The sequence below is a fragment of the Anolis sagrei genome, chromosome 6 (assembly GCF_037176765.1).
Source record: "Anolis sagrei isolate rAnoSag1 chromosome 6, rAnoSag1.mat, whole genome shotgun sequence".
In the NCBI taxonomy this organism is placed as follows: Eukaryota; Metazoa; Chordata; class Lepidosauria; order Squamata; family Dactyloidae; genus Anolis; species Anolis sagrei.
In genome coordinates, this window is record NC_090026.1 from 45,947,158 (window position 1) to 45,961,689 (window position 14,532).

Below are 14,532 nucleotides of genomic sequence, written 5' to 3' on the forward strand. Positions count from 1 at the left end.
TTGCCATAGATGCAGGCGAAACGTCAGGAGAAATGCCTCTAGAACATTGCCATATAGCCCGAAAAAACCCACAACAACCCAGTGATTCCGGCCATGAAAGCCTTCGACAATACACAAACTGAAGCTGTTAGGAATGGTGGGAGTTGAAGTCCAAAACACCTGGAGGGCCAAACTTTACCCATGCCCGATCTGCACTGTAGAATTAATTTAACTTTAACTGCCATGCTTATAACTTTACCAGCTCTTTAGCCTTCTCTGCCAAAGAGTATGGTGCCCATCCTCACCCAACCTTTTTTTCCATGTCAGGAGCAACTTGAGAAACTGCAAGTCGCTTCTGGTGTGAGAGAATTGGCCGTCTTCAAGGATGTTGTTTTGCTGATGTTTTGCCATTCTTGTGGGAGGCTTCTCTCATGTCCCTGCGTGGGGAGCTGGAGCTGACAGAGGGAACTCATCCATGCTCTCCCCGGATTCAAACCTCTGATCTTTCTGTCTTCAGTCCTGCCGGCACAAAGGTTAAAACTAGGCCTGTTTGATCAAGAAAAAATTTGTTTCTAAAATCGATTTGTAATTGGGGTGTTTTTTTGTTTCGATATTTAAAATAATTACAAAATTTTCCAAAAAAAAAGTTCGGTATTTACGAAATTTTGTAAATATTAACGAATTTTTAGAATATTTTTTGTATTTTTTAAGAATAATATTAAAATAATATTAAAAAAATATTTTAAAATGGAAATGCCCTCTGGAAATGCTCCCAAGCCTGCTGCCGCTGAGGGCGAGGAGGAGGCTACTGGCGAAGGGGGCCTCAGCGGCGGCAGCTTCCCCCTCGCCCCTTTGCTCCTCCGTCCTCCTTCTTCCCCAAGCTGGGCACCAGGCTTGGGAGCCCAGCCCGGGGAGGAAGGAAACTTTTAGCCACGGAGCAGCAGAAGGGCGAGGGGGAAGCTGCCGCCGCTGAGGCCCTCTTCGCCAGCAGCCTCCTCCTCGCCCTTCTGCTGCTCCGTGGCTAAAAATTCCCTTCCTTCCCGGGGCTGGGCTCCCAAGCCTGCTGCCGCTGAGGGCGAGGAGGAGGCTACTGGTGAAGGGGGCCTCAGCGGCGGCAGCTTCCCCCTCGCCCCTTTGCTCCTCCGTCCTCCTTCTTCCCCAAGCTGGGCACCAGGCTTGGGAGCCCAGCCCGGGGAGGAAGGAAACTTTTAGCCACGGAGCAGCAGAAGGGCGAGGGGGAAGCTGCCGCCGCTGAGGCCCTCTTCACCAGCAGCCTCCTCCTCACCCTTCTGCTGCTCCTTGGCTAAAAATTCCCTTCCTTCCCGGGGCTGGGCTCCCAAGCCTGGCGCCCAACCTGGGGAAGAAGGAGCACGGAGCACCAAAGGGGCGAGGGGGAAGCTGCTGCCGCTGAGGGGGAAGCTCCTGCCAAAGAGGGCCTCAGCCTAAGGGCGAGCGCGCGCGGGCCGGCCAATCGGGAGCCGCGCTCGCGCCCAACAGGCAGACGCGGGGCTTGGCTCACTGGGTGCGCGCTTGCGCCACCCCTTCGCCCCTGCCCGCCCCATTTACGAAACGAGCGAAAGCTCGTTAAAACTGTGGGGGTTGCCGTTTCGATATTTAAAAACCCTTCCGGGTTTGGAAATATGTTTTGTTATTGTTTCGTATATGCAAAAATTAACGAATGTTTAACGAATTAACGAATTAACGAACGAAACCGCACAGGCCTAGTTAAAACCCGTTGCACCTCCTCTCACCCAATTACAAATCCTAGGATTCCATAGCATTGAGCCAAGAGGTGCTAAACTGCATTAATTATGCATTCTTGATGCTCCTTTGATTTTTAAAGAATGAAACTGTAGTAATTTGGGCTGCTTTTTAATTATAACAGCAATAATAATAAATTCTATTTCTTACCTGCCTCTCCTCCAGGCAGTACAACATCATTAAAAAGCCGACATAAAGACATAAAGCCATTAATGTATATATTCAAAGACATAGGCATCCGATGACAACACATTCAAATCATTTATTTTACCCTTCCTATTATATTATTCTATATTAATAACTTATAATAATTATAGGTATTTATAAAGAAATAAAACTTAAACTATTTCAATTGAGCAAAGTAAGGGATTGTTTTTAAAATAAGTACAGTTAGCTCTTCATATCAGTGGGTTTCTCATTCATGGATTCAACCAGCCACGGCTTGACATTTAAAAAAAAAATCCAAAAGCAAACCATTATTTTGCCATTCGATCTAAAAGCATATATAATGGCATGTTTTACTATGACATCCAGGCATGTAGCTGGGGCGGGGGGGTTGAGGGGCTTCAGCCCCTCCCCCTGAAATTCTCATGGTGTTCTGCGAGAAGGCCTTACTGGTGCATTATTTAAACTGTTATGTTTATTCATATCATGATCTGATCACCATACTCAATATATCCCATATGCATTGGGGTATTGGGGTAACGATACAAAAGATTTGCTAGGGTAGACCCTTTTTAACTCAGACTCAGACCCCCCTCCCCCCCGAATCAAACTCAGACCCCCCTCCCCCCCGAATCAAAATCCTGGCTACGGGCCTGATGCCATCTATATAAATAAAAATGTAATATTTGTTTGTGGGATTAACATAACTCAAAAATCACTGGACAAATTGACACCAAATTTGTACACAATACACCTATCAGGCCAATAAGTGTCCATCACTCATAAAAACACTGAAAAACACAGCAGAAGAGACTTTAAAAGCAAAAAAAAAATATTACAATGCATGTGCAAAACCACATAAATACAGATCTACACAAATATATATACACATATACACAGACTGGGGCACAGCAACATGTGGCAACATATTAAAAAGATATAACAATTACAACGAGATAAATAAATACATACAAGATGAACAAAATATAAAAATGACAGTAACAGACACAACAAACAGCATTATCCCTTTTTCACTACACCCATGAACCCACCATCTACAGCCCATTTGGACTACTGTAATGCACTCTATGTGGAACCGCCTTTGAAAAATGTTTGGAAACTCCAATTTGTCCAAAGAACAGCCAAGTTACTTACTTACCAGAGCTGATTCCAGGGAGCACATCACTCCCCTGTTGAAACAGCTCCATTGGCTCCTGATTTGTTTCCGGGTCCAATTCAAGGTGCTGGTCTTAACCAATAAAGCTCTGTGTGACTTCGGTCCAGGTTACGCGAGATACCGTATACTCAGATATGGGTCAGGTAGCCCTCTAAGTGCTAGTAAGGAAAGCCTTATTTTGACTCAGTCCATGGCCAACATGCACTTAAAATCACTAGAGAGTGTACAGTCTTAGAGGCAGCTCCTAAGTTGTGGAACTCGCTGCCGGGGGAAATTAGATCGACTCCCACCCTCATGACATTTAGGAAAAGTGTGAAGACTTTCCTCCTTGAAGCATTTTTGTTATGGATGCAGAAGAATGGGGCATTTTAGATTGATTTCAACTTTTAATATTCAATAATATGGAATGTTTTTAAAGATTATTGAACCTCTAATACTTGTTTAGTTACTGTTTTTAACTATTTGTATGTATATTTTTAAATATGATGTGAGCCCCCTTGGGTCCATCCTGGAGAAAGGTGGCATAGAAATCTCTGTAATAATAATAATAATAATAATTATTATTATTATTATTATTATTATTATTATTTACAGTATTTATATTCCATCCTTCTCACCCCGCAGGAGAATCAGGGTGGATTACAATGTACATATATATATGGCAAACATTAAATGCCTTAGACACACAACAATATAGGCAGACACACAGAGGCTATTTAATTTTCCAGCTTCCATGAGGGTATTCTGACCACCAGGGGAGCTGTCGCTTCACCGTCCATTTGTGACACTGATGGAGTACTTCCTCGTTCTTTTTTGCTTGCTTGCTGGAGATTTTGTGGCATCGTAAATTAGTTAAATTAGCCTCCGCGCATAAGCGGTACCTAAATTTCCTACTTGACAGATGCAACTGTCTTTTGGGCTGCAAAGGTCGACAGCAAGCTAGACTAATGGACAGAAGCTCACTCCGACCTGAGCTCGCTTCGAACTCATGACCTTTCAGTCAGTAGTGATCTTAATGTGGATGACTCCCAGCTAGATGTGCCACAGTCTCGGTGCATCATTATCATCTAAGGCAGGCATGTCTAAAGTCCAGCACAGGGGCCAATTGTGGCACCTGTTTAGATTTCTACCAGCGCTCTCTTTCCCGGCCTCCCTCCCTCTCTTGCTTCTTTCTTTCCTCCTTTAACTTCCTTCTTTCTGGGGGATTATGGCCACAGAAAAGGCAGGTTGGAAGGAGTGAAAGAGAGATGGCAGCTTCTTGCATCCCTTCACCCTGATTAAACATTGCAGGGAACTAATACAGGGCGAAAGGAACAAATGTGCCAAGAGGTAAGCAAATCAAGTAAACCTTTGTTGTTACCTCCTTCCATCTAGAAATCTACGTCCTCAATGTGAAAGAACATGTAAATCCAGAACTGATTTCTGTAGTCATTTATGAATTCACCACCAAAGCTCTTCCCCAGGAAGACAAATTTACTCTGTCACAAGTGATTGTCTATGATGATGATGATGATGATGGTACTAGGCATGGCTCTGCTGTCAATCTACTAAAACATGTTTTGCTGCCAGAGTGTGCCTGGACCCAGTCTGTTATGCAGCTGGGAGAAAAGCAGTGGTCACCAATTTAAGTTAAGTTTTTTTAAAAAGTATACCATTCTATGCTTTTGTGGTGAGCAATAGCAGAAGACTATTAGTCCTCCAGGAAATCTTGGAGAACTGTATCATCTTCTGTAGAAATAAATACATACACACATACACAATACTGTGTAGCACAATTTTTGTTCCTGGATTATAAACATCCTTTCCTAATTAGTTCTATCATAAAAGCATGGAAAAGGTTTATTAAACTGCAAAAACTTTGTTTTTGCAGGACATCCGACAGCATATTTTGCTATAGCTTTTCAATGAATGTCTCCGAGAATCTCAACCAATGGCATTTCTAGTGTATAACAACTACTTTCAAAGTAAGTACCACACACTTAAACAGGAAATAAATTTAAACTTTCAAACCAGGAACAAGTTTTTTTTTTTAAAAAAAAGTTAGGTAGTGTTATGCAGAAACCCTTGCATTGTTAATTATTTAGCATGCATAATGTGATAGAAAGCCTTTATCACCTATAAGTGACAGAGTGGAACCTCTTGATGAATTTTTATCCAACTGGAAAATCTGCTTTATAAGTTACTAGCCATCCCCTGCCAAGCAGTGCTGTAGCCCAGTCTGTGTATATGTGTTTTGTGTGTGTATATATACATATATGTGTGTGTGTGTACATTTGTGTAAATGTGTATATATGTGTGTTTGTGCATATATATGATTTTGTGAATGTGTTGCAATGTATTTTTTGGTTTTTGGCTTTTAAGTCTCTTCTGCTCTGTTTTTCAGTGTTTTTATGAGTGATGGTTACTTGTTGGCCTGATAGGTGCATTGTGTCCAAATTTGGTGTTAATCCATCCAGTGGTTTTTGAGTTATGTTAATCCCACAAATGAACATTATATTTTTATTTATATAGATTTAGTCTGAAATCTTCTCTCTGTCACATTGAGGTGAGAGGTATCATTGTGCAGGATGGACCGCAAATCACTGGTCTTTCTTGTGTGCTTTTAGCTGAAAAATGTAGCTATCAAGTGGCATTCTCTTTTTTTCACCTCTACCTCTTCTTTATTTCTCCCTATAGAATATTATTTTTGAGTGGCAGCCAGTCATTCCAGAGTCAGTGGGTTACAAACTCCTATTAAATTTTATTCTGAAGCCCCATCTATACTGCCATATAAAACAGCTTCTGGTCCCAGATTATCTGCTTTGAACTGGATTATATGGCAGTGTAGACTCATATAATCCAGTTCAAAGAAGATAATCTGGGATCAAGTACTTGTTTATATGGCAGTGCAGATCCAGTCTGACTTTCCAGAGAGCTCAATGGTATCCCCCAAGTGCATTCAGCACCTTGGACAGCTCTTTTGGCAGAAGGAGTAAAGCCTGAATTCACCATCTCACTTATTGTGAAACTACCTGTGGCCACTACTCCACTGATGTGTTCCTCATCCACTCCCTGTGCCTATGAAATGCATGGTTAAATTATTGCATTATGATGGAACTTAACAGATGCATGGTAGGGTTTTGCTGTAAGCAATGGATTTTGTGCTGTTTCAAGTGGAAGCATACAAACACAAATGATGGTTTGAAGGTTTCCAGTATCAGGTGATATCCACATGTCGATTACACAATTGTCGAGGAATATCTAGGAAATGATGATATTGTCAAGGAATATCTAGGAAGTGATGATATGAGTTGAGTTTGGTGGTGAAGCAGGAATTATTGAAATCCTAGCTTAACATTGTCGTGCCTCCTGTCCATGACTCCAGATAATAAAGATTTCATCAGTAGTTCTCATACAGAAAATATCATACACTTTGGGGGCCAAAAACAGATATGATGTTGTTTGAAGGCAGCTATGAAGATGTTAGCATACTGTGGGTCGGGTGTACAATTACACAAGTGTCGGTGGTCTGAAGTTATGCATTTTTCCATAGCAGACATATCTGTGGGTAAGTCCAAAACAGCTAAATTGCATATGTATTTTGTATGTAGCTACTGACATAGAGTTTTTGTATGTATAACCAGATCTCCTCCAGCTGAGATGCAACCAATGGACCAAACAATGAGATACTTAGTTTGTCTGTTTTGGGTAGTATACCGAAGGTGTGTCCATGCAAACTGGGTCTTTTATATCATATTTGGGAATTCCTTGCATCCTATAGAAAGGATTGTAGTCACATCCCTATGTTTTTATGCTCATGTTGTTAACCATAGTGTTGGCTCTTATGAGGATAAAATAATAGAAAATGAGTGTATTTATTTATTTAAAGCCATTTTAATTACTTTTGGGGACCACACTCTTATAAAGCAACATATAGCCATGAGAAAAAGTAAGAAACAATATACTAGCAAGTATAAGGGATTATAATGACAAGCTCTTCTCAGACTGAAAGTAGCAATAATAAGAAAGGCCTTCAAGCATTTCCTTTTCAAAAGAACAATGTACAAGTCCATAGACAGAACTTACTTGAGCACGGACCTTGCTCCGATTCTGTTTTCAACCATGATATTGTTTTTATGATGTTGTTGTTGTGATTGCATTATGTTTTTGTTCGATTGATATTAATGTGGCTGTTTTTATATGTAATTTTTGGGCTTGCCCCATTGTAAGCTGCCCCGAGTCCCCTTGGGGAGATGGTGGCTGGGTATAAAAATAAAGTTCTTGTTTTATTTTTTGTTTCTTTAAAAAATACCGAACAATGGATTACACTGTGTAATACCATTTTTGTTCTTGGGTCATAAATGCAATTCTATCATAAAAACATGGAAAAAAATATTAACTTTGTTCTTGCGGGACATCCTGCAGCACATTTTGCTATAGTTTTTCAATGAATACCTCATCAAGGCTCAATTAATTCAACATAGTTTGTGGCAGCCACAAAAATGAAGTTTCTGTAGTATAACAACTACTTTTGAAGTAAGTACCATACAAATCAAATCAAATCAAATCATTTATTTCAGTCATTGACCAACACAAGTACCATACAATTAAATAACACTGTGAAATCAGGAACAGAACATTTTTTCAAATTTTGTCACATATCGAATCCATGGATACAGAATTTATAGACAAAGAAAGGCAACTGTATATTTTTATTCTGTTTACATTTATTTATTTAATTCTCTACATCTAAAAAAAACACCCCTCATATATGCATATAAAACAGATTCTACTTTTGGAAGTGTTACAGAGTCAAACCAGACTAGGAACATTGTGCTCTCCTTCATATACGACACGTCTCTCTTTTATAATTATGAATATATGAAGAGAAACGCCCCAGCAAAACCAAACCAGGCTGTGGCACAGCTAGCTGATAGCCAGCTGCATTAAATCACTGCTGACCAAGAGATCATGAGTTCAAAGCCAGCCCGGGTGGGAGTGAGCTTCCGTCCATTAGTCTAGCTTGGTGTCGAACTTTACAGCCTGAAAGACAGTTTCATCTGTCAAGTAGGAAAATTAGGTACCGCTTTATGCAGGGAGGCTAATTTAACTAATTTCTGAGGTCATAAAACCTTCCAGCAGCGTACAGAAGAATGAGGAAGTACTCCATCAAAGGACTCGGTGAAATAGCAGCTCCTCCTGTGGTCGGTGAAGCAACAGCTCCTCCTGTGGCCAGAACCGAGCCGAAATCGAGCATACCCTCATGAAGTCAGAAAGCTGGAATGTTAAATATCCTCTGTGTCTATCTATATATGTTGTATGTCTAATTGGCATTAAATGTTTGCCATGTATATGTTTATTGTAATCTGCCCTGAGTCCCCTGCGGGGTGGGAAGGGCGGAATATAAATACTGTAAATAAATAATTAAATAAATATACCAAACCAACTTATATCGTCACATTTTAAAGGATGTCTAAGGTTGCTTAAAAATCCAGCCAAAGGGCATCTATCCTAATTCTACACAGACACTAAAAAGTGACTACTAAAAAAAAATTTTAAACTTATTTTTTGCTAATATAAAATGAGATGATACAGACCCCAAATGGAACATGTCTTGGAACATGTTGCTGTTTATCAAATGCCTTTGCAATTATTTGATTGAGACTGCCGATTTGTCCTATTAGAACTGACTTTTCTTTTCCACCAGGTGGCAGAATGGCCTTAATAATAGCTAAGGCTGAGACTGTGCCAAGTAGATTCAGCTCTATTTGTTCCATTTTATGCAACCATAGTTTCATACCTCATCTCTGTAGCTTTGCGTGATTATGGGAATACAAAATATTTGTGTTCCTTTCTAGAACTTCACCCTTTGCCCCTGTGCCCTTTTGTAGGCCAGGAATTGATGAGCCCTTCTACACTTATATAAAATCCAGATTATCTGCTTTGAACTGGATTATATGACAGCAGGGCTGGGGGGAGGGGGTGTTAGGGGCTCAACTCCCCCCTCAACATTTTTCAGGTGAAAAACAAAAACCTGGTTTACTCGTAAATTTAAACTGGTTAACCAAATCCCCATGCTAAGTCTATTGATTTAATTAAGTCTATATAAAATATAGAATGAACCATACTATTTAAATTATTTTGTGCTATGGAATTACTCTTCATGATTCAATAATTTTTCAAACACACACGCCATTTTATTTCTTGGTATGGCATATAATAGACTCATATAATACAGTTCAAAGAAGATAATGTGGATTATTTGCTTTGATTATCTGGATTATATGGCCGTATAGAAGAGGCCTATGACCCCAGATTTGGGATTCTATAGCTTCCCACATGTTATTACTAGGATTGGCAATCCGTGGTTCGAAATGGTTATAAAGTACTTACAAAACTAGGGGGTGCTGGTGCTTTGCTTCTAAAGTGTTTCTAAAGTTCTGGTGGTAAAAATTTCAGAACTCTAACAAAAGTTTCAAAAGTTTGTTATAAATAGCAGTTCCTAATTGGTTCTGTATAAAAATCGACCATAACATTTTAATCACACTTTGAGATAGCATGTCCATGTGTGTCTGTTTTCATCTGTGAAATATTGGAAGGCAGTTGCCTTAACTATTGCTCTAGTCAGTTCTTTCCTTCTTCTGCTTCTCTGGTCTTCTCTTTTATCCAGCATTGCCTGAAATTGGCACTTGGTTGGACTGAGGCCCCTTCTACACTGCCATATAATCCAGATTATCAAATCAGATTATCCACCTTATCTGCTTTGAACTACACTGCCATATAATTCAATTCAAAGCAGATAATCTGGATTTTATATGGCAACTAGCCATCCTCTGCCATGTGTTGCTGTGGCCTAGTCTGGTGATCTGGAAAATAAAGTAATGAGAAAGTGTTCTTTTCTAATAATGTAATTTCTTTATGCTTCTGGGCAGTATTTCTTGCTGTTTCTTTGTCAGTGTTGATGTAGTGATAGTCTGGTTTGCCTGCTCTGGAACATGCAACATATAATTGTCCTTCTTTTGGGGTCCCTTTCAAATCTATGATACTATATCTGTCATATACATATGTGTGTGTGTGTGCTAATCATCTATCTATCTATCTATCTATCTATCTATCTATCTATCTATCTATCTATGGCTGGATGGCTCTTTGTCAAGAGGACTTTGATTATGCTTTCTTGCCACAGTATTTTCTGTTGATCATGTCATGGGGGTTCTATGTAGGAAGTTTGACCCAATATTATTGTTGGTGGGAATCAGAATGCTCTTTGATTGTAGGCGAACTATAAATCTCAGTAACTACAACTCCCAAATGTCAAGGTCTAACACCCCCCCCCCCCCAACTCCATCTGTGTTCACATTTGGGCATACTGCGTATCCGTGCCAAGTTTGGTCCAAATCCATCATTGTTTGAGTTCACAGTGCTCTCTGGATGTAGGTGAACTACAACTCCAAAACTGAAGATCAATGCCCACCAAGCTCTTCTAGTGTTTTCTGTTGGGCATGGGAGTTGTATATGACAAGTTTGGTTCAATTCCATCATTGGTGGAGTTCAGAATGTTCTTTGATTTTAGGTTAACCTCAAGTACAACTCCCAAATGACAAAATCATTTTTTTTTAATGATGGTTGCTCCTTGGTTTAGTAGGTGTCTTGTGGCCAAATTTGGTGGCAATTCGTCCAGCATATTTTGAGTTATGGTGTCACTCAAAATGAAAAGAGCATGGATGGATGGATAGATTGAGAGAGAGAGAGAGAGAGAGAGAGAGAGAGAGAGAGAGAGATGTAGAAGGGACCTTAGTGAGAGTTTAGCACAGCAACCTGCTAGCTGTGTTCAAGAGGACTTTATCTTTTGAAACATGACATCTCCAAAGGCTTAAAGGGAAGCAGCTACATAAACCAATGCCAGGGACACAGTTGCCAAAAAGGGCTTCCTTAAACAGAGTCTCATGAGAAAATCTCAGCAGTGGTATCACCAAAAAATCCTATAGCTCAAATAACAACACTGTAATCTGACCAGATCATTTCAAGACCTGTCCCCATAACTATGAAGGTGCTAGTCGTCTCTATCAATGCAAAGTGGAAAACCAGAAGAAAGAAAAAATCTTGTAAAAAAATATATCCATGAAAATATATTCATCCTTGAAGCCACCTGGGGGTGCTACACCATTTCAAATCTGGAAGCCCTCTTACCGAGTAAAATCTCACCATAATTTCTCAAAATGATGCTCTAGTAAGAAAAGAGATTTTAAAATTGCTTGTTTATATTTAATTTAAATTATATATATTTCTATTTTTTGTTTGTTTTTTCCCTTTATGCATGATACATGCAGGACAATGAAACCCCTACTTGGTCAGATAAAGGGTCCAGCTCAAAAATTGGATTATTTATTTATTTTTTGCTTTTTGGACTACCTTAAATACTTAGGCGATCCCTTGTTGTCCAAGTAAGATGGTCCTCCAAGTTTGGTGTCCTGCCAGTGGGTACGTAGGTGACTGTGGAGCCCTATTTTTGACCTGCATGTTTTTCCGCAGTAAGGGCATCTATTTCCAGGTGGAAGGTGGTCCTGGTAGGAGTTGGCTTCATGCGCCTTCCTCTTGGCACATTTATTTCTTTCACCCTCCATTCACGCCTCTTCAATTACTACAGCACTGCTGGTCACAGCTGACCTCCAGTTGGAGCACTGGGCTTCCCAGTTCTTGGTGTCTATGCCAGAGTTTTTAAGGTTGGCTTTGAGCCCACCTTTAAATCTCTTTTCCTGCCCTCCAACATTCAATTTTCAGTTCTTGAGTTTAGAGTAATTGTTTTGAGAGATGGTGAGCGGGCATTCGGACCAGGCAGGAAGGTCACTTGTTACCTTGTCTGGGGCCCTCTTTCAAACTTTGACTCTCCTGTCCGTTTCCAAAAGCAGTTCACCAAATGTTTCTGGGAAGTTTACAAGTAGATCACGAATGCCAGAAGTACCCCACGTATTTGGCCTCCAGGCAGAAACATACTGCTTCTAAACATACTGCTTCTAAACATACTGCTTCTAAACATTATCTTGGAGTACTCATGGACAACAAGTTAAACATGAGCCAACAATGTGATGTGGCAGCAAAAAAAGCCAATGGGATTTTGGCCTGCATCAATAGGAGCATAGTGTCTAGATCTAGGGAAGTCATGCTACCCCTCTATTCCGCTTTGGTTAAACCACACCTGGAAAATTGTGTCCAATTCTGGACACCACAATTGAAGAGAGATATTGACAAGCTGGAATGTGTCCAGAGGAGGGCGACTAAAATGATCAAGGGTCTGGAGAACAAGCCCTATGAGGAGCAGCTTAAGGAGCTGGGCATGTGTAGCCTGAAGAAGAGAAGGCTGAGAGGAGATATGATAGCCATGTATAAATATGTGAGAGGAAACCACAGGGAGGAGGGAGCAAGTTTGTTTTCTGCTTCCCTGGAGACTAGGATGTGAAACAATGGCTTCAAACTACAAGAAAGGAGATTCCATGTGAACATTAGGAAGAACTTCCTGACTGTGAGAGCCGTTCAGCAGTGGAACTCTCTGCCCCGGAGTGTGGTGGAGGCTCCTTCTTTAGAAGCTTTTAAACAGAGGCTGGATGGCCATCTGTCAGGGGTGATTTGAATGCAATATTCCTGCTTCTAGGCAGGGGGTTGGACTGGATGGCCCATGAGGTCTCTTCCAACTCTTTGATTCTATGATTCTATGATTCTATGTAGGTTCCAGTCATTTCATGGCTGCTGTCAGACTTCTTCCTCTTCTATCATCAACTTGCGTGTTCACCTTTTAAGACTAAGATAGTAGCCAACAGGGAACTTCAATTTGTGCATCCTCAATCGATTGCCAATGATTCAGAACATGGGAATATTACTTGGTGGGGGTGGGGACTAACTGGAGATTCTGTAATCTCAGAATCATAGAATCATAGATTCGGAAAGAACCCCAACAGTCACCTAGTCCATGCAGGAATTCATACCTACAACACTCCTGAGAGATAGCCATCCAACCTCTGTTCAAAAACCTCCATAGACAGTCAGTTTCCATCTGAAGCAGTCAAGTCTATAATATTTACTATCAAAATATTTAGGTGGTAATAAAGGTAAAGGTTTTCCTTTTTGACATTAAGTCTAGTCGAGTCAGACTCTGGGGAGTGGTGCTCATCTCCATTTTTAAGCCAAAGAGCTGGCGTTGTCCATAGATACCTCCTAGGTTATGTAGCCAGCATGATTGAATGGAGCGTCATTACCTTCCCACCGATGTGGTACCTATTGATCTACTCACATTGGCATGTTTTCGAACTGCTAGGTGGACAGAAGCCAGGGCTAACAACGAAAGCTCATCCCATCCCGCGGATTCAAACCACTGACCTTCTGGTGAGCAAGTTCAGCAGCTTAGTGGTTTAACCCACTGCACCACCATGGCCCCTATTTAGGTGGTATCTAGGTCTAATTTGAATCCATTGATTAATGTTTTGGTCTCCGGAGCAGGTGAAACCCAAGTTTGCTCTATCTTTGACATGGCATCCTTTCAGATAGTTAAATATGGCTATTATATCCCCTTCGTCTTCTTTTCCCCAAAGTACATATCACAGAAGGTCTGGTTTCCAGAATTTTTAGTCTTGATAATCCTATTCTGGAGACTTTTCAGCTTGTCACAATCCTGTTCAGAGCGCCCAGGTGTGTGCTACCATATAAAAGATTTGTGAAGGCTTTGCGGCACTGAGGAATATATATGTAAAATATTTTACTGGAAACAGCAGAGGTGACTCCCACCCTACTGTGGTGAATTTGGGGGAGAAAGTTATGCACCTTGGATATTTCATTTAATGTTTGGATTAAGAACCAATATACGAGGGTTGAATGAAAAGTAATGCCTCCACCTCCGTAACTCCTCAACAGATGGCAGTACTGGTATGCGGCAGGTACTGGCTTGTTCAGTAGACTCTCCTCTACAGTTCCATTTTGGTGGGAAGCCTTAGCATTGAACAATTTTGTTGTTAAAGTGCAAAATATAGAAACCTGTGCAGACGGTCAGTCAATGCAACTTAAGCAACGTGCAGTTATTGAATTCTTGACAGCAGAAGGTGTCAGCCCAAAAGAGATTCATCAGACAATGCAAGCTGTTTATGGTGATTGTGTTGATGTGAATACTATGTGTTGTTGGGCAAGTAAGTTTAAAGATGTTGAGGTGGGAACATCTGACTTGCATGACAAACAAAAATTTGGATGTCCTGTGACAGCAACCACCAAGTTTCACAAGCAAAAGGTTGACAGATTGATTCAGGACAATCGTTGTATCACTCAGAGAGAAATTTCAAGCATAAACAGCATTTCACAAGAACGTGTGGGTCACATTATTGCTTTGCTTGGCTATCGGAAGATCTGTGCACAATGGGTACCCAAAACAATGTCGACTTCTTCCGTGACAGCTTCAGAAATCTTGTTCATTGCTGGCAGAAATGTATCCA